The sequence below is a fragment of the Suricata suricatta genome, chromosome 12 (genome assembly GCF_006229205.1).
Source record: "Suricata suricatta isolate VVHF042 chromosome 12, meerkat_22Aug2017_6uvM2_HiC, whole genome shotgun sequence".
NCBI classification, from domain to species: domain Eukaryota; kingdom Metazoa; phylum Chordata; class Mammalia; order Carnivora; family Herpestidae; genus Suricata; species Suricata suricatta.
In genome coordinates, this window is record NC_043711.1 from 47208165 (window position 1) to 47231142 (window position 22978).

At 44.3% G+C, this 22978-nt stretch overlaps 1 protein-coding gene across 6 annotated transcripts in view; it reads left to right on the top strand.

Annotated features, from left to right (window-relative positions):
• FOXP1 (forkhead box P1) overlaps nucleotides 1–22978 on the top strand; it is a 383317-nt gene that overhangs the window by 171777 nt on the left and 188562 nt on the right. The window lies entirely within an intron of this gene.

Here is a 22978-nt window from a genome sequence, read left to right on the forward strand (position 1 = left end):
TAAAAAGTTGTTATTCGAGTTTTGTTTACAGAAGAGATTTAGAATGCAGATTAGGGAAACGGAGCTGGATAAGAGGTCAGTAGTGGTCTCAAGCACAAAGGGAGCTTGCACCCAAGATTTACTCCTCTTAAAATAAACTTTTTGTTTAAACAGATGGGCCAAACACATGTAAACAAGTTGTTTAAACTTTTACTAAATTCCCAGGGAGTGCCTTTCAAAATTAGCCTGCGTTGCCAAATTTGTTTAATTGCACAGAGTTCAAGAAAAGTTTAAGGAACGCAACTGTGCGGGTCTTTGGGAAATGGGACGATCACGCGTCACCAGGTGGCATGCATTATTCATGGTTTATTCATGGTGCCTGGATGTCCTCCTGCCCCCCCCCCCCCCGAATGGCACTTGTCCAGGTTCTCTTGTGCTGCCCCTCCTCTGTTTGCCTTCTTCTGTAAAACTCTAAGTTTCTTGAAGGCAAGGGCCGCCTTGGATTGCTGGGAGTGTGCCTTTGGGTCCCGGGAGCCTGCCCTGTGCAGAGACTGTGCCACGTGGCAAGTGAGAGAAGGAGGAACTTAGCATTGGGCTCTCTTTCCTCTACATGGTTTTCACATTGATGCTTCTGAGCCGGGGGTGGTCACTGGACCGTGGGGAGTCCTCCAACTCCAAGCCCTTCCTTCAGGGAACTTCATTGTCAAAGTCCGGCAACCTCCCCAGTCTTTTGTCCCATGTTTTCCTGCTATTAAGTAGGAGATTGACATCAGTTGCTCAAACACAGTGGGTCTGTGACCACCAGCCACACACAGTTGCTTGAAGATAATGCTGCTTCTCATTTTCTATGTAGAAAATGCAAATTGTCATGAGGAAGTGCCCCAGGCCAGGGACTGAAGAAGGAGCCCCGGTGCCCACCTCCCCGTGTGAATTTTGCAGAGCCCTCCAAGGGGTTCAGGACTTTCTGGATCACCTGCTGGTTGCATCCGGTGCCTCTGTGACGGGTGCCCTGTCGATTCACCAGCCAAGGTGTTTTGGCTTTTTGGTTTTTCTGTTTTGTTAGGCTGCAGTCAGTACGTGCCCTCTTTTGTGCCACTTTTGACATGTCTGCTTAGTTCTTTGTGACTTAGTTATTTTTTATTTGAAATGATTAAAAAGGCCTTTTGGCAGAATTGGCCTCCTTTCTTAATTTTTTGAACATGAAAGAAAACACTAATTGAGTTTAATGTTCTCGCAACAGAAAAAAATTTGTGAGGTGCTGATGATTTTAGAGCAGTCTTTGGGAAAGGTTTTGATTTCTTATTTTTTTTACCCCCCAAAAAAGTGGTGCTCCCTTTCAATTTGGTGAAAGCTATTCCTAGTAACGTTTTATAAAATCATTTTCTTTTCAGGGTGTGTTTTATTTCCTTTCCATCTCTTTCAGGAAAGAGAAAGTGTTTTATTGGATATTTTTGTTTCAGTCCTTGTTTCCATTATTTTTGCCAAAATTCATGGGAGTTCACTTTCCGTTTAAATGCCTGAAATATTCCTTGAAGAATCTGCATTTGGGGACAACTAGGAAAAAGGCTCTGTAAATTGGCTTAAGGAAGAAAAACAGTTGTTACGGGAGTCATCACAGCCACTTACTTTTTCCTTTACTTTATAATTTCAGAGGCAAATAATTTCAAGTGTAATGGGCCGGGTGGGTGGGAAGCATGAATCTAAAGTTCAAAGGAAGTTTAGTGTTTGTTGTAAGATAAAGCCTATCTTAGTTTTCAAGTGAAGGGAGAAAGTAAGCTTTACTCAGAGAAAGAAATGGGCAGTCGGTTTGTTCGCAGGAAACAGAACAGGTCCGTGAAAAAGTATGTGCTCTCCCGTGAAGCCGTCTCGGCCAAATGATTTTGATGAAAGCGATTCTCCGGTTTGCGAATGGACTCTGTACAAAATGTGTCCGTCTTCGGAGATGAGGGTTAGGCAGTTTCTCTTCTAACGACCGTCACTGCTTCCAGCAAAGTGTGCTTTGTTGTGCTTTGGAGTCAAGTCTCCTTTTACTCTTGAAATTCGGCACTCTCAGCTCAGGATACATCCGTGCATATTTCTAGTCCAGGCCTATATGTTTCTTTATTTGGGGGTCTGGCTGATGGGATGGGATTTAGCTTTTTTCTAGGCAGCATTTTACAGACTCATGTTTGGCCAGGCAGACCTTCGGCCCTTGAGCCTCCCCCAGTCACCATGGCGAAGGGGAGAAAGCTCTTCCTCACCACTATCCCTGGGTTGCTTTCTAACATCTCTGTTGTCTTGGGAGAAAATTGAAACACTGATTGAAAACGGGCAAGTGCGTGGCTTCTATGAAAAGTCTGCAGCTTCACACGGTGGGACTTGTTTGTTTTGGCCGGCCTCTGTGGCAAGACTGACATATTTATGTGAAAAGCTCCTATTTAGTATTTAACTTGGAGTTTTACACATCGGAATGATAAAACTGAACGGACACAAGATTTTGCTGGCGGTGGTGTTTTCCCTGCTTCTTCTGAAATGTTGAGGAAACCTGGAGTCGACCCGCTTCAACATGGTCACCTCTTGCTCGGCCACCACCAGAATTCATAAATAGATTCCTCAATAAGGCTGCGGAGATTGGGCACTGAGCAGCCGCCACGTTTGCTATGCGGGAGAGTTAATAAAAATTTTCATTGCTGGAGGAAAGCTTATATACAGTAGTCTGTTTGTCCTGTTTCCACCACCTGAGTCACAGCCAAAAAAGCAATTGTCTACTACATATTTCAAACAGATGCTGAGGAGTAGAAGGGGTGACTAGAATTCGCAGCAATAAAAGCCCGCTCTCCAAGTTCCCTTGAAGGAAGTGAACTCATAAAATTTTTGCTGCCGACCTATTTGTCCAGTTCTTTGAAGTATTTAACATTAATTTAGCCTGCAAATCATTGGCACCTCAGTTTTTCATTGATGTATCCTGGATCTGTTAAAGACATACCGTAGGTGTGCCTAGAAAAAAAAAAAAGATTCTAGAAGCAGTCTACTAATTTCACTGTTATTCGTGTATATTGTTTTTATTGAAGCCAATATTCTATGCATTCAAAGTCCCCTAACTCAGAAACTGTTTCTTTTACGTTTATATTTGTTTGTGTGTATGAATATAGAGCACACGGCGGCCTTTTTTTCTTTGAATTTCTTTCTTTTGGCGTTGGTACATTTTGTAATGTGCTGGTGATCCTTGGGTAATGACAGTAGGTATTGTCGTGGTAAATGCAACCAGGAAGATCTTACGAAATGTGAAAAGTATAAATGGAGGAATCCACCCTTAAACTGAAGTCTCCTATAGCTAGACTGTTAGTAGATAAGGTCTCCTACCTCACCATCCAGTGCTCTAGTTAATTACCATGTGTAAGTAAGGGGGACACTGTGTTCCTCACGAAGCTTTTTAGGTTCTTTCCTCTTAATTTTTTTTTAATGTTTATTTATTTTTAAGAGAGACAGAAGGAGAGGGAGACCCAGAATCTGAAGCAGGTTCTAGGCTCTGAGCTGTAGCACAGAGCCCAACGCGGGGCCCAAACTCAAGAACCGTGAGATCATGACCTGAGCCAAAGTCGGACGCCTCGCCGACTGAGCCACCCAGGTGCACCTTGTTTCTTTTCCATCTATTGATAAGTAGCAGTGGATAGCTTAGGAAGTTCTTATTTCCGGGGCTTCTAAAAGAACTGTGTGCTTTCACCCTACCCCACCTCCTCCCAGTTCCTTACAGCTTCAGAACTTTAAAATGACCCTTTAAAAGAGCTTTAAAGGGACCTCAAAGAGGAAAGGAATTACAAAACTAATGGATCAGGTAAAACTTGCAGGTGCCAAACGTGTGTGGCCCTTCAGTTTCTAGCTGCCAGTCGGAGAGCTTAGGGAAGACTGTCCCCTAGCCCCTGCATCACATCACCATCTCATCGCCCCCATTTTGATCTGAGATAGGACATGTGTCATGAGCTGAAATTATCCTAGATGGATTTGCTTATAATTTGACTTTCACCGCTGAGTGTACATTTCCACAAGATGGGGACTCTGTCACGTGCCGTGCTTTATCTCTGGCACTTGCAGCAGGAACTCAGGAAGTACCTCGCTAGAGCAGACAGTTAGTCCAAAAATCTCCACTGTCTTAACATCAGATGTCTTAAAGTTTCTGGCTCTTCCTTCACTTAGGTTCATCCTCCGAAAGGATCATATTGATAACGTCTGTTTTCAAAGAGATGTAAAGACAAAGGCTGTGGGAAGCAATGGTTAATTAGAATTCCAAGCTAGTATTTAGTTACATTTGTCCTACTATTTTGGCCAGGGTTCAGTTACTAAGTATCTCTTATACCCTGTAATTTAGTATATAGTTTCAGCTTTCCAAATAATGGCTTGCTAATGGTAAATGTTGTTTAACTTTCTGATTCAGGGGAGCTACCTGTTCAGCAGAATTTTAAAAATTCTAAGTGATGATTGAAACCAGGTTAAAAAGCACTTAAGGTGCATTTGACTGTGTGTTTGGCGTCTGTTTGGATGGGCCCATGACTATCATTATTCTTTTTGAATCTGAACGTAAACTGCAGGTAGGGATTTTTCTAAATGGGGCCAGAGCTAAAATTTACCTTTACTTAGCAAGCTTTTCTGATCTGGGAAAATAATGTACTCTGACCAGAAATGTTGATTTCTTCTCCCTGGTGCCTTCACTGATAGGTGCCCCTGGCTGTACATAGTTCTCTCTTCTTGATTCCACTTCTCCAAACTTGTTTTTTCTCCCTAACACACAGTTCTGATCCCTCTCTTCTCTTGTTTTCTGTTTCCTACTAAGTTCATTAGTATTCCTTAGCTTGGTAGGGGGGGAATGTGATGGATTATGAATGACCACAGGGGCACCTGGGTGGCTTAGTCAGTTAAGTGTCTGACTCTTGATTTTGGCTTGGGTCATCTTGGGGTTCATGGGTGGAGCCTGCTGGTGATTCTCCTTCTCTGTTTCTGTCTCTTTCTCCCTCTCCTTTCTTTCTCTCTTTCTCTCTACCCCTCCCCCATTCATGCTCTCTCTCGTGATTAAAAAAAAAAAATGACCACACATCCTTTGCCAGTCTTTTTACCTAGAGCTGGCATCCATATCCCCAGCCACATTCACTTTAGGCAGCCCCTTCGCTTGCTGGAGGACATAGAATGCTGCAGAGGGGACATTGGCCAGTTCTAGGCTTGGCAGCTTGCTCCCAAGTTTTCCTGCCACACACTTGCCACTCAGAGTTTAGCCTAGATGTCTAGGTATCGAGAGACCACATTTGGGAGAGCGGAATGCACACCCAGGGAAAAGAGCAGAGCTGCCCACCTCTTGGCGGGCCAGAGGAGTTTCCCGCTGAATGCTGTTGCATCACTGATGCCCAGCTGAAGAAGAACCACTCAGCTGAGCTCAGCGAATTCCCCAGAATTTTAGGGGGCAAAAAAACCACCAAACTGCTATTATAACCCTTCTGTAGGTCAGTTTGTTACTTACAAAGGAATGGGAAGAGAATTGAAACAGGAACCTTGACAATCAATCCTTAATTTCCTCTTCCATTCTGACTGTACATGTTTTTAGACCTTTCTAAAATGTCCTCCCAGTTTGCCCCTTGAGTCCACAAAATGATCTGTTTCCCTTTGCTTCTGCCACATCTCTCTCTGGACCATTTTGGCATCCTATACTTTTGCTCCTGTTAAATGCCTTCAGGTTAGACCCCTCCTTCTCTAGTTTTTCCCGGGGCCCTCCGCCTCATCCCAGGTCACCTCTCAGACCTCTCCAGTTCAAGCTGCGTCAGTGTAGGGGATCGGGGAAGAGATGACCACTCGCTGTTGGGACAGGCAGCCTCAGTGTGGGCCTTAGTTTCTAGATCTGTGGTGGCTGACTTTTCAAGCCATTAGTATTGTAGCACAGAGGCGCTCAGTAGACTATTCTGTGGAAAATGCTCACTGGTCCGTGCAGTCCTGTACAGTCGCAACTACTCAGCGTGGTACCTGAGCACGTGAAATGTGCTTAGTGCCGCTGAGGAACTGAATTTTTAATTTCATTGAATCTTAATTAGTTCAAATTGAAAGAGCCACACGTGGCTAGTGGCTCCCACTTGGAGCAGCCGGCATTCTAGAATTCTGTAGAATGGAAATGGAAATACCTCTTTTCCCGTAATGCCAGCAAAGGGTGAGCGCTTGATTTTCAATCACAACTTCCTCATCAGGATCACTTTTCAGAATTACAGATACGAGTGGCCCAGTGGCCAATTACTCCCATGCTTCGGACCCCTTCCTTCGTAAACTGTACTTGGCTTTCAGAATCCTAACCGTGCCTCATGCCAGTGCCGAGCCCATCTTTCTCTAGGAGCGTAAATCATCCCCTACTTTTGATCGCAGCCCAAGCAGCAACCAGCAGCCCAGTGTGGAGTTGCAGTTTTTTTCCAAAACCCCAACAGACCCAGCTTGGGAGGAGGAAAAAAAAAAAAGTACACGCAGTGTCAATTGAAAACCAGCCGGGTGGCAAGCGCAGTGCAATGTAGTGGGAACGGAGCTGCCTTCGGCCCTTTGGATGATTGGGGACACAGCAGAGATATTGTGAAATTACCTTTTTTATTGGTTCTTGAGCCTTCTGCCGTAAATGCCTCTTCTTGAAGGAAGTGAAGAGAATCCCGGAGTTCAGCGTGAACTTAGGACATGCGCATGACCGTTATGCCTTCCATCTGTAATTCAGCAGAGTTGGGACCGAAGAGCGTCTTGTGTTTGGCCTAATTTTTTCTTCTCTGCCTAATTGTGTTAATTAGGGCTGCTGTTTCTCTTGCTTACGTTTCCTGCCATTCTTAACAAAATCAGGTGATCAGCGGCATCCTTATTACTGCATTATAAAACATTGTCATTGGTAAACCCCCCCTTGGATGAGATATTGATATATCTTAAAATTTTTACTCCCCACTCCGCCCCCCCCACTCTCCTCCCCCCGCACTCCCCCCGCCCAGGGCAGGAAATGGAATATTAATAAAGCCGTATTTCCACACTTAAGAACCAAAAGTTGAAATACCATGGGAAGGATGACTGAAGGTCACTTGGTGCCACCTGCACCTCATTGTACCTAGAATAAGGCTGTTGTGATCAAAGAGAATGTGTTGTTTGTGTAAAAATGCTCTCCACGGGGAGGAATTCTACAGTAGTGTAATCCAGTCCAGTCAAGAACTTACTTCTGCGCCTGGGTGGCTCAGTTGGTTAAGCGTCTGACTTCAGCTCAGGTCATGATCTCACATTCGTGGGTTCGAGCCCTGCGTCGGGCTCTGTGCTTACAGCTTAGAGCCTGGAGCCTGCTTCGGATTCTGTGTCTCCCTCTCTCTCTGCCCTCTGCTGTTCATGATCTGTCCTGTCTCAAAAATAAATAAAACATTAAAAATTAAAAAAAAAAAAAAAACAAGAACTCACTCCCTATGGCTCCCAGAATTCCTTTACACACTCCTGCTGCTATTGTAGACCATCTCCTCGGTCCCATCTGCTTGTGAAGATAAAGTGTTGGCATCTCCTCTGTAATGCCCTGTCATAGGCTGAAGACAGTTACGATAATTCACCCTGTGGCCTCCTGTTCAGGCAGAATCATCCTGATCCTTGTAACCTTTCCCAAAAAGCTCCATTTCCCCTCCATTTGCCCCCCATCCCCCTAACCTCTCCCTGGATTCTCTCCAACCTTTTACAGTTTTCTGAAAAACCTGGAATCAGGAAAGAGATCTTCACCCATGTCTCTTGAGTTTTTTGGTAGACAAAATTGAGCTCCAGTAGATTTGTACAAAAATTTTTTTTTAATTTTTTTAATGTTTGTTTATTTTTAGAGAGAGAGGGGTGGGGCAAGGGAGAGGCAGGGAGAGGGAGGGAAACACAGAATCCCAAGCAGGCTCCAGGCTCCGAGGTATCAGCACAGAACCCAACGCAGGTCTTGAACTCATGAACTGCAAGATCATGACCTGAGCCGAAGTCAGATGCTTAACTCACTGAGCCCCCCAAGGTGCCACCCCAAAAATTTTAAGTAGTCTTCAATTGTTTATTTCCGCATTCAAGCCAGCCTTTACTTGCTCACCTTGTTTGGATGTGTGATAATCTTTTACGTTGTTTTTGAAGCATGGTCTGTGGGCTGAAGGTGAAATCCAGGGGTCAGATGACTTTTAACTTTCAATCCTGCATTTATCTGTATTTTAATTTGAGGACCCTTTTTAGAATTGATTCTCTTACATTATTTGTTTTAAAATTTTGTTGTTGAGGCGTAACAGGTAACAGCAGTTTCAGGTGTACAAGACGATGTGGTGTTTGAATGCATTGCAAAATGATCCCCACGGTAGGTCTAGTTAGCGTCTATTGCCATGCATAGTTGCAATTTTATTTTCTTGTGTTGTGAACTTCTGTGATCTACTCTTAGTGACTTGCAGCTACACGATACAGTATTATTAACTATTGTTAGTGTGCTATATGTTATGTCTACAGGGCTTATTTATTTTATAACTGGAAGCTTGTCCCTGTTGACCCCCTTCACCCATTTTGCTCACCCCTCAACCCTGAGCTCTGGCAACCACCAATCCGTTCTCTGTACTTATGACCTCATTTTTTTTTTTTTTTTTTTTTTTTTTTTTGCCTTACAGTGTTAAGATAGTATATTATGGGAGGACTATTTCTCCACTGTCTGTAGTGGATACGAACAGCTCTGCCTAGAGTATGTGGGGTGGGGGTAGTGAAATGAGTGTGTGCATTGATTACTAAGTTAACGGATGCCTCGGGGGTTCCTGCTCACCCCCGCCTTGCTCTGCTATCTACATTATTCACCCACACCTAACACAAGTACCTCAGAGGGAGCAGTCCAGGGAACCTCCTGATATATCTGAACTTGGCCTCTGTAATATCCCTTGCATTTATTTGCTCCCAGAGCGCTCGGGCTCTGCACTCACCACTTTTGTTTGTTTAGGTGCTCCCTGGTTCTGTCCCCCCCCTTTTTTTGTCTTTCCTACTTTTGAATGGAAGCCTCATGAAGACAGGGGGCTTGTCTGCCTTCTTCAGCTGCCTTTGCATAACTAGCACGCAGGTGACAGTGACCTCTTAATGGAAGGCAGGAGTGAAAGAACAACTTGACATCAGAACATTGACATTCTTATCTTCCTAACGCCGCTGATTGTGTGACATTGGGTAATACACTTAATATTGCTGGCAGCCATTTCTCCTCCTGTTTAATGAATAGCTTAAAGGAATTTGTCCAGAATGTTCCATAAGTCTTCTCAGCTCTGCCCCTCAACTGTTATATTCACATTCAGTGATTCAGCCTTAACTTCTCCCTTTTGGAGATATAGGTGAGTGGGTAATATTTCTCTTTCAGGGATGAACTTTTTCATGCTGCCTTTTATTTTATTTTATTTTATTTTATTTTATTTTACTTTACTTTTGAGAGAGAAAGAGACAGAGTTCGAACCAGGTAGGACAGAGAGAGAGGGAGACACAGAATCTGAAGCAGGCTCCAGACTCTGAGCTGTCAGCACAGAGCCCGACACAGGGCTTAAACCCATGAATCGCTAGATCATGACCTGAGCAGAAGACAGATGCTCAACCTACTGAGCCACCCAGGCACCTCTTCACTGCCTTATTTTTAGTATTTTGGTATTATTTTGTTCCTGACCCCAGAGGACTACTTTTTATTTTATTTTTGTCCTTCCAAGTTCTTATTTAAATTCAGGCTGGTTGATATAGTTTAGTATTGGTTTCAGAAGCAAATTTACTGATTCATCTCTTCCATACAACACCCAATGCTCATCCCAGCAAGTGCCATTCTTAATGCCTGTCCCTCATTTAGCCCATGACCCCCACCTCCCCTCTAGCAACCCTCAGTTTGTTTCTTGTATTTAAGAGTCTCTTATGGTTTGCCTCTCTCTGTTTCTGTCTTATTTTGTTTTTCCTTCTCTTCCCCTATGTTCATGTAATTTGTTTCTTGATTTTCACATATGAGTGAGATCATATGATATTTGTCTTTCTCTAACTGATTGATTTCACTTAGCATAATACGCTCTGGTTCTATCCACATCACTGTAGGCAAGATTTCATTCTTTTTCATTGCCAAAGAGTATTCCAGTGTGTGTGTGTGTGTGTGTGTGTGTGTATGTGTGTATACATACCACATCTTCTGTATCTATTTATCAGTCAGTGGATATTTGACTGTCCATGCTTTGGCTATCATTGGTAGTGCCACTATAAACATTGGGGGGCATGTACCCCTTTGAAACAACATTTGGATGAATGTACCCTTTGGATAAATCCCTAGTAGTTCAGTTCCTGGGTGGTAGAGTGGTTCTATTTTTACCTTTTTGAGGAACCTCCATACTGTTCTTCAGAGCGGCTGCACCAGTGTGCATTCCCACCAGCAGTGCAAGAGGGTTCCCCTTTCTCTGCATCCTCGCCAGCATCTGTTACTTCCTGAGTTGTTAATTGTATCCATTCTGACAGGTGTGAGGTAGTATCTCATTGTGGTTTTGATTTGTATTTCCCTGATGATGAGTCATGTTGAACATTTTTTCATGTGTTGATTAAGCATTTGTATGTCTTCTTTGGAGAAATGTCAGTTCATATCTTCTGCCCATTTCTTTTTAAAAATTTTTTAATGTTTATTTTTGAAAGAGGGACAGAGAGCAAATGGGGGAGGGTCAGAGAAAGAGCGAGACACAGAATCCAAAGCAGGCTCTAGGCTCTGCACTGTCAGCACAGAGCCCGACGTGGGACTTGAACCCACCAACTGTAAGATGATGACCTGAGCTGAAGCAGATGCTTAACTGACTGAGCCACCCAGGCACCCGTCTTCTACTCATTTCTTAACTGGATTGTTTATTTTTGGGGTGTTGAATTTGATTAGTTCTTTATAGATTTTGGATACTAGCTCTTTATCTGATATGTCATTTGCACATATATTCTCCCATTCCATGGGTTGCCTTTTAGTTTTGTTGACTGTTTCCTTCGCTATGCTAGAGGATGATTTTTTAAAAAGCCCTCAGAATTTGGGGCACTCAGAATCTTCAAGTCCTTTCTCTGTTGGACTATTTCCTATCCCTGTTGTCTCCCCAACCTTCCCAGCTTTGTGCTCCAGCACTGCAAAACTTCTTGGAAAATCGATCCCTTAGTCAGTTATCTAACTCGGTTCTGGGTAGTCCACATCCCAGGTCAGATCCAGACCTGAAGTCAGTGGGTCTGATTAACCAAAGATGGCATCCTCTGCTTTGATGCCCAGCTCATCTGCTCATTTATGCTTACCCTGTCCAGCCCTGAACCAGGCCAGTCTTTTTTTTTTTTTTTTCTTCAGTCTAGACCTTAAAGTTGGGTTCTCCCTAGTCATTTGATGATCAGAACATCCACCTGTTGCCCTGCTTTTCAGCCTTATTGGCCGGTACCTCTCCTAGCTGCCGTAGGATAAACAAGGCCCAGATGTGCTGACCTGAGCCGCCCTGGAGGCCCACCTTCCTTTCTGTTCTTCCTGGCCTTCCTGTGTAGAGAAACATGTCAGAATCTTACACAGTCAGCCTTTTTTCTCACCCATTTCACGAATTCTGGATGTTAAACTAACTTGTAGGCACTAAAATCAGGTTTGTTTTTTTTTTTTTGTCACGCTTTGGCCTCTGCTCAGTAAGTAAGAGTTTCATCGGCACTTTCCATCCCACCGTGAAAAGACGAAATTCCCAGCAGCTCCCTGAAGACTCCATGCCTTTTCACAGGCTGGTCTCATGCCCTGAAATATCTGTTGCTTCTTTACTTCCCTTTTTCTTATTCTTTGTTTTCCTGGCTCAGTTCACTTTTCCTGTTTTGAAAAGTCTTTCCCTTTCTGTCCCCTTGCTGTGCCCCTTCACTGAAGCACAGAGCCCCCTGGGTGGGGAGGGTGGTGGGCGTTCCGCCATCAGGCCTTTGCGGCTGGCAAGAGTGTGTCCCTTTCTGCACCTTCTTGGTGCTGGATGCCAAGTAGGTGTTGAGTGAGCGAAGGAAGAGAGGGTCGGAGACAGGGATGGAAGGAGACCCGTTCCTCCCGTCCAGTCTTCGATAGCAGGGTCCCCAGGTAATACAATCAATCCTCTGTTGAAAATGTCTCCTTTTTCCGGAGCTGATTCCCTTTTTCCTTTTGATGTTTCGCTCTCCGTGATCATTCAGTCGTTCAGCGATCCTCAGGATTCCTCTTGCAATTAAATGTTTCTCTCTGGCCTGTGTCCACCCCCCACAGGAGAGGCTGCTGTCTGCCAGGGAATGTACGAGCCCCCCAGCCGAGCCAAGCCGAGCCAAGGAGGCTCACGGTCAAGCTGTTTTTATTTAGCAAATAAGGGCCTGTTGTCGTTGATTGTCCACAAGCCCACGGGGAAAAATGTATCAGCCATTTGCGTCATGGTTACCTGCACTGGCAGCGCTGTCTTATCCACTCTACTTCTGTTTCACATGTTATCCCTGACATCACGCAAGAAAGTGTGTCTGGAGTCGTGCAGGCTCCACTGCTGTGAACAGGCCCTGAATGTTCCACATTAGACGTGAGACTATCATTGAGTCTCTGCAGCTAAGCGTGTGGATGTTGGATGGTACCTGAGAAAGGAAGGCCCATGGCCCGAGTCGTCCCTAAGTCACAGGCCTGCCACTTGAATGCTTAGACGCTGGAACTAATGATTGTGCTCTGTGGTATTCAACTGGCTGCTGGCACCGCACTGACTGGCCCGCGGGGTCCGGTCCCTGGTCCCATGTGACTCTTGAGCACTTGCAAAATGGCCAGGGTGCAGCGAGATGCTCTGTAAGTGGAGAATACACATCAGAGTTTAAAGATCAGTATGGTGTCTTAACAATGCACAGGATCTCATTGGTCATTCCATGTTGATTTCATGTTGAAGTGATAGTACTTTAGAAATACACATTAGGTAAAATGTGCTTCACATGAATTCCATCCATTTCATTTACATTTTTTAAGTGTGGCTACTAGAATGTTTCAAATTAGCTATGTGGCATGCATTATATTTCTCTTAGCACCAAACCAGAAGTTTCAGTATAAGACTGAACCCCAATCTCTGGGTACTTCATGTACATTTCCAGGGGTCTGTTCCTTTTTTTAAATTTTTTTTAAAATTTATTTTTGATAGAAGGGGGTGACAGAGTATCTCAGACAGATGTGGGGCTTGAACTCACGGACCATGAGATCATGAGCTGAGCCAAAGTCAGACCTCAACCACCTGAGCCACCCAGGCGCCCTCAGGAATATGCCCTTTTCATGCCGTAAGTGACCTTTGAGAATACGTGTCACGGTAAAGACACAGACTTTGCACTGATGCAAACCTGAGTTCCATTCCCACCTCTCTGGCTGGTCTGTCAGCACCACGAGCTCTGAATCTCAGGCTCCTCACCTGTATAAAGGGAATAATACCCAGCTGAACGTCTCCTGGTTAGGCGTGGGCTAATGCACCGCTGTCCTAGTAATGTTAAAAGACGTGTTGTTATAATAAATGAATATTTGTATTTATCCCAAGTTAACAAATTCAGAATCTCTATTTTCGAAATTTATTGCAAGCATAAAAACAAAGCCAAAACGAAAAAGCTCCTCCCGTTGGCCCAGTTGCAGGGGTCCTGCCAGCCCCTAGTAACGGAATCGGGATAGCCCCCGCTCCCAGAGAGCTACGCGCCAGCCCGCGCTGTGTGTAGTCATCTCACTGGATTTCCAGAACCGCCCCAGAAGGAATGTTCTAGTGTTGTCTCCATGTGGTCGTTGAAGCAGTGAGGCACTGTGAGGTGCGGCGACTCGCCCAAGGTCACACAGCTCATGGGGGGGCGGTCGGCTGGGCATTGGGCCCAAGCGGCCTGACTCCAGAGCCACATGCTTCATCTCTTTTCGTCATCACCCACCAGTGAATAGAGAACACAACAGATGAACCAAAAGCAAATGATTGTGCACAGGAAACATGCCTTTCATGGGCATCTACCCTCATGATTTTATCGCATATCCTTAAGGTATTTTCCCTCAGCATGTTTTTCCTAGTTTGTACAGTGGACGTAAGTATATCCTGGTTTCAGAGCTTTCTTCAGAGTACCTAGGTTCTCAGGCCGTTACAGCCTGAATCAGCCTTAAGCAATTCCAAGATGGGATTGCCTGGGAAAAAGAGCATTCTACAATATTTGGACAGTGACACATCTTCGGTTTCCTGAGCACCTTGTCTCATGTGTGCACAACTATTACAGCACTTAGTATACTGTTTCTGATAGGCAGATAGTAGGGGCTCAATAAATGTTATTTATTAATGTTTATTGCAGTGCTTCTGAAAACACACCTTTAGAAAGTAAAGTGTGCCGTATTTTAAACACTATGGTCAGTCCTTTCATTAACTTGTCTTACTTGTGATGCAGATGTGTGCTCTCCTCATGTATGACTGTGTCTTCGAATAATTACCTTTGATCGGAGGTGAGCTCTGAATAGTTTGTTTCTCTCGTGCTGGAGTCCTCCTTTTACCTTAATGTGAGACACCCACATGCCAGCAGATGCAGCCGGGTCTTTCCCTGATGGGTATCTTTCATTCATCACACGTTTAATCAAGAGAATTAGAAGACATCCACGTAGTATTTTCTTTCCAACTGAGGTACAGACACCTATGTGGGGAGGGGATGATGGTGGGACAGTCTAGTCCAAGGTCATCACCTTCAGGCTCCTTTGGAAAGCCGAAATGTGGCTGTGTCTGGTTGAGACATGGGTTGACTCTCATTAGGAGGAGATATTTGCAGATTCTGAAGACTTCCTGGGAATACTCAGTTCAGGGTAAGGGTTTGAATTGACAAGAGCTGGAGTCAGGCTTTGTAGTGCCAGCTTTCTGCTCCCTTTGACCTGCGTGCCCTTGCCCGCATTCCCTCCCCGGAGCTCTGGTCCCGGCAGGTGGCCTGCCGGAGCTGGGCGGAGTGGTGCCGCAGGTGGGTGGGGGGCACCTTCAGCAAGTGTGCCCCACTGGCCAGGTACGTCCGCCTCTGTGCCTTTAACGGCTTGTTAAACAGAAAGCAGGATGTGCTTATCTGAATCGTGACAACAACTGTAAACACTCAGTGACAAAGTTCAGCGTCCTGGTTTCAGGTGGGTCCACCAGGGAGCTGGGTGAGTGGGAATGCCTGCTTGTGTGCACATGGGCGGGGAAGGGGAAGGGACGGGAAGAATGCTAGGCAGGGGCTCTGTGAGTACATCAGAACAGAAGAAAGCTCAGAGCCTTTCCCCTCCATCCTTCTTGTTCAGAGAGTGAAACTGAGGCACAGGGAACAGGGATGCAGAGGCAATAACAAAAGCTAATGTTCTTCACTGTCAGTTAACATCCCAGGCACTTGGTGAAATACTTTGTATATCTGTGACAGCTCTTAGCAGCATGTCTGACCTTACAAGTGGGGAAACAGAGTCTCAGAGTTAAATTACTTCCTCAAGTCTGTAGAACTGTCTCAGACTGCCTTTTGTGGAACCCACTTGTGTACCCTAAGGGATTGTGTGTGTGTGTGTGTGTGTGTGTGTGTGTGTGCGTGTTCTGTTGCTGTGTAACAAAATACCATGAACTTTGTACCTAAGACACAAACATTTATTATCTTCTAGTTTCCATGGCTCCCAGACCTGCTTTAAGTGGGTCCTCTGCTCAAGGCCTCACAAGTCTGAGACGAAGGTATCAGCAGATCCTGACGTCCTCTGAGGCTTGGAGCCCTCCTTGAATCTCCTGACTTGTCTGGAATTCACAGAATTCAATTCATTGCAGTTGTTGGACTAAGGCCTTGAGCTTTTAAAGACCACCTAGTGTGCCCTGCCTGTGGCTTTCTCCACAAATGGCAGCCTGCTTCTTGAAGGCCGACAGAAGAATGTCTTTGCCCTCAGGGAGAACTCATTCCTTCTTTTAAAAAGCTCACCTGGTTAGGCCAGGCCCACCATGGGATATCTTTTTTGATTAACTCCTAATTAACTGGTTAGGGACATTCGTTACATCTGCATAATACCTTTGGCCTTACAGCATAACCAGGAGAGTGACATTCTGTCATAGTCACAGGTCCTGCTCATAGTCCCTGGGAAGGCGTAATGCAAGGATATATGGGTCACCAGGGTCATCTTCGTGTTCTGTGTACCATAGACACTGTTACTGAGGCTTGTATTTCCACTTCCTGGAGGGAAGGGAAGCAGGAAGCACAACTAGGAGCGCTGTGGGCTTGTGGTGGTACAAGGATTGTGGGTAGAACACGAGGCAGTAGTGAAGCAGCATTTCAGGGCCCAGGGACTTTGCAGCCCTAGAACCAGAACCCGCCTCTGCCATTTCCTAGGCATGGGTTCGTAGCGAGGTTGTTTAGCTTTGCCATGCCTCAGTTTCCCCATCAGTAAGCTGCAGATAACGTGCTGATAAATAAAATAATCAGCATTAGGTGGAGCTTGGCATACGGGAGGGCTTGTCAAAGGCTGTCATTAGTATGTGGTGTCCCCCGCTTGGGGGATGTGAGGAAGCAGAAACAGGAGGACAGAACTCACTTGTTTCCTGGGATATTGACGGAAGCATGTGCCTTCGAGGTAGCCTGTGGGTGAGTTTACACCACGAGGGCCGCGCAGTAGAGCAAAACTTGGAATATAGCACAATTTGTTGTGAAGCTACATGCCAGCCTGCAGAAGGGGCCAGGGTAGTGTACTAGAAAGACCGCCCGGGGAAGGGTGGTGGGGAGGGGGTGCTGGGGTGGCTCAGTCGGTTAAGCATCCGACTCTTGATTTCGGCTCAGATCATGATCTTAAAGTTCGTGAGTTTGAGCCCCACGTTGGGCTCCTTGCTAACAATGCAGAGCCTGCTTGGGATTCTCTCTCTCTCTCCCTCTCTGTCAAAATAAATAAGTAAACATGAAAAAAAAATCCAGGGAGATTCGGGGACCCTGCTCTAGGACTATTTTGCCAACAGTTCTCTTTCTGATTATCACCAGGTCTGGGGGGCCTCAAGTTTGTTGTCTGTAAAATAGGCTCATGGGAAAAGGTTGGTCCTTGGGATAGCAGGGCCGTCTAGGGGCCTGCTGCTTCCAAATGTCGTTGGTTCCCTGGCCAGCTGGCTGTGTACGGTGTGACCAAGATCACTGAACCTATTTCATGAGCTCTGTGCCAAACAAGACTGTATAGACACACCTGTCATATTGGAAGTAGACGCAGAGATTTGTTTTGCCCAAGGACTGGACCGGGCTGGACTTTCTGTACCATGCGGAGGTGGCCATCTCCCTCACCCTTGTACTTTTCCTTCCTGTGTTCTCCCCACATGGTAACTTTTATAGCCCCCTTGGTATAAATGTGAGAGGGGACAGACATAATGGCTTTTGGGTCTTGGGGTGGGGCGGACAGAGATGTGTAAAAATCAGAATCTCCCTATCCTGTTTCCTACACTCGCAGATCCTCTCTCCACCCAACCTTGTTCCCAGCCTGAACTAGGCACCCTTCCTATGATGTTAGGAGTCCCGAAGCCTGTGTGCTAATCGCTGCCCCTTTAACTCGTATAGGTCTTGGCAGAAAGTCAGTCCAAGGTGGCATTAACAGCAGCCGCTTAGAGCTTGTGCTTTCAAGGGCTTGGATGTATTACTTAACCCCCCAACAAGTTTGCACCCTAAGTAGTCCTGTTTGCATCTGGCCCTTGAGGAGAGGGAGACTGGAATAACTTGCCTGTGCACAGTAACAAGTGGCCGAGCAGGGTTGTGAACCCACGTGTGATATGCACCAAAGTCTGTGCCCCTACCTAGCAGGGAGCACATCTGCAACATTGTCACTTATTTTAAACCCTGGAGCCCACTCTTGACCTCCTTGTGCCTTTGTTGTTTGTTTTTTGTTTTTTTTTTCTCTCTCTCTCTCCAAATCTCAAAGCGTTAAGAATCCAGGGTAACTCCCAAAAAGCTGAGGTTAAAAAAACGGCAGCCCCACCACGCCAAATTCTTAGCTTTGAGCTAGAAGAAAACTACATTACAGAAGATAGTTCTGATGTATTTGTGGTAAAGAGTCATAACTGGAGAAGATACATGTGACCGTTCTTCATTTGAGTATAAACTTGACTCATTAATTTAAATTGTAGTGCTTTTTAAACGAAGAGGGGAAACTGCAATATCGTCTTTGTAGAGAATGTAGAAAGATGTTAGAGATTTGTGCTTTGGGAAGTTGGAGAATGTACTTATAGTTAAGTATTAATTTTCAGTAACGGATCACAAAGGTCTCGATGAGTAAGATAAGTATCGAGTTTCAGGGTTGTTGTGTGTTTTTTTCTGCCCCTGCCAGACTGTCTGAAACTTATCTCAAGGATCATGGTAAAAAGAGAAGTGGCGGGTAGACACAAAAATGTAATAGATACATTTTAGGGATAGAATCTGAACTGCCTTTCTAAATGCATATCAGAAGGAGAATTTATTCCATTTGAGTAGGTTTAATGATATAATTTTACCACATTAAGTCATAATTGCTCTTTAAAAGAAAATAGAGATGCATACATTGCCACTGCCGGGCTGTCCCACTCCATCCAGATAGCATCCTCCCTGGTACTTGTTGATTTCACTCGGATCACACACACATACACACACCCCAGAGCCCATTTGTAGCTTTCCTTTGAAAATCTGAGTGGGGGGAGGGGATGGGAAGAGGGAGGAAGAATAGTCAGAAATAAGAGAGTCCACATTCAAGCGCTTACCCATGACTTTGAGGTGCTAGGGTAAAGCTAATGAAAGATAACACTCTGACTCTCTAGAACCCAGTCATTTAAAAAAATAAAATCATTTTTCAAGATGATTGGAACAAGCTGGATTACTTAGGGACTAAATAATTTCCAATGTTATGGATATTGATAATCATTTTACTAGATTACTAATGACTGCTTTTGTAGGTAAATGATTTTCGATCCGATTGCATTCCCTTCGTCCAACTGGAAAAAAGGTGGAGGTGAGGAGAATCTGAGATCATGGCAGTGATTATATATTTGGATGAAAACCAAGCTAGAGTTTCAGTGATATTTTAGTTTTATTAGAATCTGATTTTATATCATGAACTGAATTAGATGGAGGCATATTTTACCTCTGAATTTATCACCTGTACCTGAGAGTATGTGCTTTCGTGTCTTTATTTTTATTACTATTTTTTTTAAGTAAGCTCTGTACCCAACGTGGTGCTTGAACTCACGACCCTGAGATCAAGAGTCACATGCTCTACTGACTGAGTCAGCCAGGCGCCCCTTTCATGTCTTTATTTTAAATAACACACAAAATAAGACTGAGCCTATCCAGCTGATAAAAGGTGTAATTTAGTTTTTTTAATTTATTATCTTTTAAAAATAAAATACCTAATAGATAAAAAAAAGAATATACTGTATTTCATCAAATCTTTTAGACCTTTATTTTATATACCAGGAATAAAGTGGAAATGCAGCCAAGTCAACGAATCCATAATGCCTCTTATCTCATCTCGTATGAAGCATCCCAGTGTCGAAGATTGTAAAATAAAAACTAAAACAAAAAACCGAAAAAAACCAGTATACCTTAGGAGCCATTAAATACGGTATGCGGCATACTTAGTAAGTCACAATAGAAAATATAATAAGCATTTCTCAATACCCTCAGACCCAGTCAATACAAGAATTGGCCCATTTCTAATAACACTTATAATTTAGATTTTCTTCTGTAGCCTAGACAAGGTGGCAAATCCTCCTCCTGCATTTTAGGTTCATTATTGCTTTGCTTTAAAAAAATTTTTTTTAATGTTCATTTACTATTGAGAGAGAGAGAGAGAGAGAGAGAGAGAGAGAGAGAGAGAAACAGACAGAGTTTGAGTGGGGCAGGGGGCAGAGGGAGAGGGAGACATAAAACCCAAAGCAGGCTCCAGTCTCTGGGCTGCCAGCACAGAGCCCGCCGCGGGGTTTGAATCCATGAACCAACCATGAGGTCATGACCTGAGCCGAAGTCAGACACTTAACTAACTGAGCCGCCCGGGCGCCCCATTATTACTTTGCTTTATAAGCATATTTCAGTTCTCCTGTTTATTAAACTCTCAATTCCGCAGTGTCAGAGGCTGTTTCTCTTCTCACCTCTGTCATCTTGAGTGCTTGACAAGGAACCTGGCCTAATAAATGTTGATTAACCATATTGATAAACTGTAAAAGCAGATGTGTCTGAGGCATATCCAGATTGTCTCTCCCCTGCAAGGTGCGGTTTAAACACCGTTTCCTCCAGGAAATCTCAGACAGTTGAGCTGGAAATGATCTTGCCTCCCTTTTAAACTGTCTCAGGGACTTATCTTTACTGCCTGTACTGTGAATGTCCCCACTTCTTCTTTCAGTTCTGGCTGTTGACACACCCCTGCGCCCCTGCACACTGGCCAGTGCAGGATTCTGCCACCGTAGCTTGGTATCTGACATGAGACTCAGCAGCTCGGGTTAAGTGATGTCCGGCTCTTCACATGTATTCTTTCCAAATTGACCTATGTGAGGTCAGTGCTATGACTGTTCCCATTTCACAGATGAGAGAATGGAGACTTGTGCTCCTTGTTGCGTAGGCAGTAAATATATGTTGGCTGAAGGAAGACAGCACTGCATCTAAATTGTTTTTCCAGAGCATTTTTCAGTTTTTCTCTGGAGTCCCAGGCTTTATGCTTATCCAAGAGCATGTGGTTCAGAAGTAAATGCGGGGGAAAAGCCCAAATAAATGAAATAAATATAAGTTTTCCCCAAGAGTGAGGTTAGCACCCTTTTTATATAAAAAAAAATTATTTAAGAAGCATCTGTATTTTCTTTCACATTATTTCCCTAATTTTTGTTGGATTTGTTTATGTCCTTATTGATTTATAAGAGATTATTTATTTAATGTTTATTTATTTTTGAGGAGGGAGGGAGCCAGAGGATCCCAAGTGGGTTCTGGGCTGAGAGCGAAGAGCACCATGCAGGGCTTGAACTCATGAACCATGAGATTGTGCCCTGAGCTGAAGTCAGACGTTCAACCAACTGAGCCACCCAGGTACCCCTAAGAGATTCTTATGTACTATTAGAAGAATTAGACCTTTTTCTTAGGTTGATGTTATACAAGTGTTTGTGCAATATTTGATATTTTGAATTTCCTCTACTCTTTTAACCATATTCAATTTTTAAAAAGAAATTTTTGATGTTTGTTTATTTTTGAGAGAGAGAGAGAGACAGACAGACAGACAGACAGACAGAGTGTGAGTGAGGGAGGAGCAGAGAGAGGGAGATACAGAATCCCAAGCAGGCTTCAGGCTCTGAGCTGTCAGCACAGAGCCCAGTGAGGGGCTCCCCCTCCTGAACCATTAGATGTGACCTGAGCCAAAGTCAGATGCTTAACCAACTGATCCACCCAGGCGCCCCACCATATCAAATTTTAATATGGTTTTATTTATCAGTTATTGATAGTTTTTAAACTTCTTGTGATTATATACTCAGATAACTCACTGCTCCCTCTGAAATGACATTTCTGTTTTTCTCTTAAAAGTACTTTTTAAATAAATGCAAGTAAACCTAGTAACTTAAAGGAACCTTCCTACTTGGGCCCAGTCACTTATTCATTCCTTTGCTTAACTAACACATTTATTTAGCCCCTAAGGTATACCGAGATGAATAGGAGTAGTAGGCAATGTTCCCACTAAGTGCATCGAGAAGCCAGCGCAGTGGCCTGATCCGATGTGCATTTCCAAGACCTGCCTCCAGCTCATCTGCAGAGAAGAGATGGGGGGAGGGGCAAGAAGAGAACCAAAGAGAGAAAAACCATCCCTGCTTAGAGTAAAGCCAGAATTTGGTTAGTAGATCTGAGGTTCAGATTTCCAAGGTAGAGCTTGGAAAGAGACTCCAAGTTGGTAGAGCACATTTGCTGCTGCTGCTGAAATGGTGGGTAATTCAGGCGCCCAGATTAAATGCTACTTTGAACCTGGAGCAGAGAGGGACTTTGTGCGGGGACTATTCAAAGGAAAGTTGGACAGGTAGCAACCTTGCCTGTTTGGCACCTGTGTGTAGAGTCGTGCTCACTGGTGATGGATGACTTCACATTGTTCCCGCACTGCACTTGAGGTGGGGGCCGGGGTGGGGGGAGATGGCGAGGCCCCTGGGGAGCTCAGAGAAATCTCCGGGCTTTTCTTGCACTTTGTCTTCCCCTTCGTATTCCAGCCAAGGTATCAACACTGTGTTCCAGCCATGTTTCCGCCTGGAAATCGCACTATTGTTAAGTATGCTGTTGTTCACAGTCCTTGTATTTATATTTTTATGCATTTTAAACTCAAAGCTTCTAAGTGTTCATGAAAATGAGACAATTAGAGTAGTTTGCAAAGCACAGTAAAGGGATTCTTTTTAAGAACTGAAAGAATTTGACTACATGCAATTTATTATTATAATCCTCCCTTTCTTGAAGTCCATGAATTTTTTTTTGCTCCATCAGTGCGTTATTTTTTGCTCATTATTTTTGAAACGATTCTTCCCCTTGACTTTCCAATCTCAGAAGACAACAGTATTTCCCTTGAAAATACAGAGAGTGAACCCACCCTGCGTGTGTGTGTGTGTGTGTGTGTGTGTGTGTGTGTGTATTTTCCAAGTGTTGGTTTTCCCAGACATTTTCATGAAAAGGACTAGGATTGCCAAGTCATTTTTTAATATAAGGAGGTCCATGTTTGGGCATTGAAATTAATTTCCCTTATCTCACCATACAAATAGCCACCCTGGCTTCTTTGATTTATTACCTGGGATGGTTCAGTGGCACTAAAAACAGAGGACGGGAAGACATCACCTTTACGTGGGCGTCATTAGTCACGGCATTGGAAGCATCACCCCGAATGGACTGCCTCACACAAGCTCCTGCCTGTGTCTTGTGTGCTGAAGACATAGGGCCCATCCATGGCTTCCAGGTCACATTTTTCATTTCTTAGTAAGTTGCTCCCACCCAAAAATCCTTCCTGTTTGTCCTCCCTAACACAGTGTCAGGGGACTTGCTAAGTTGCATGTATAAAAAAGACAACAGCTAGGAGAATGAAAATCACATCTCCAAC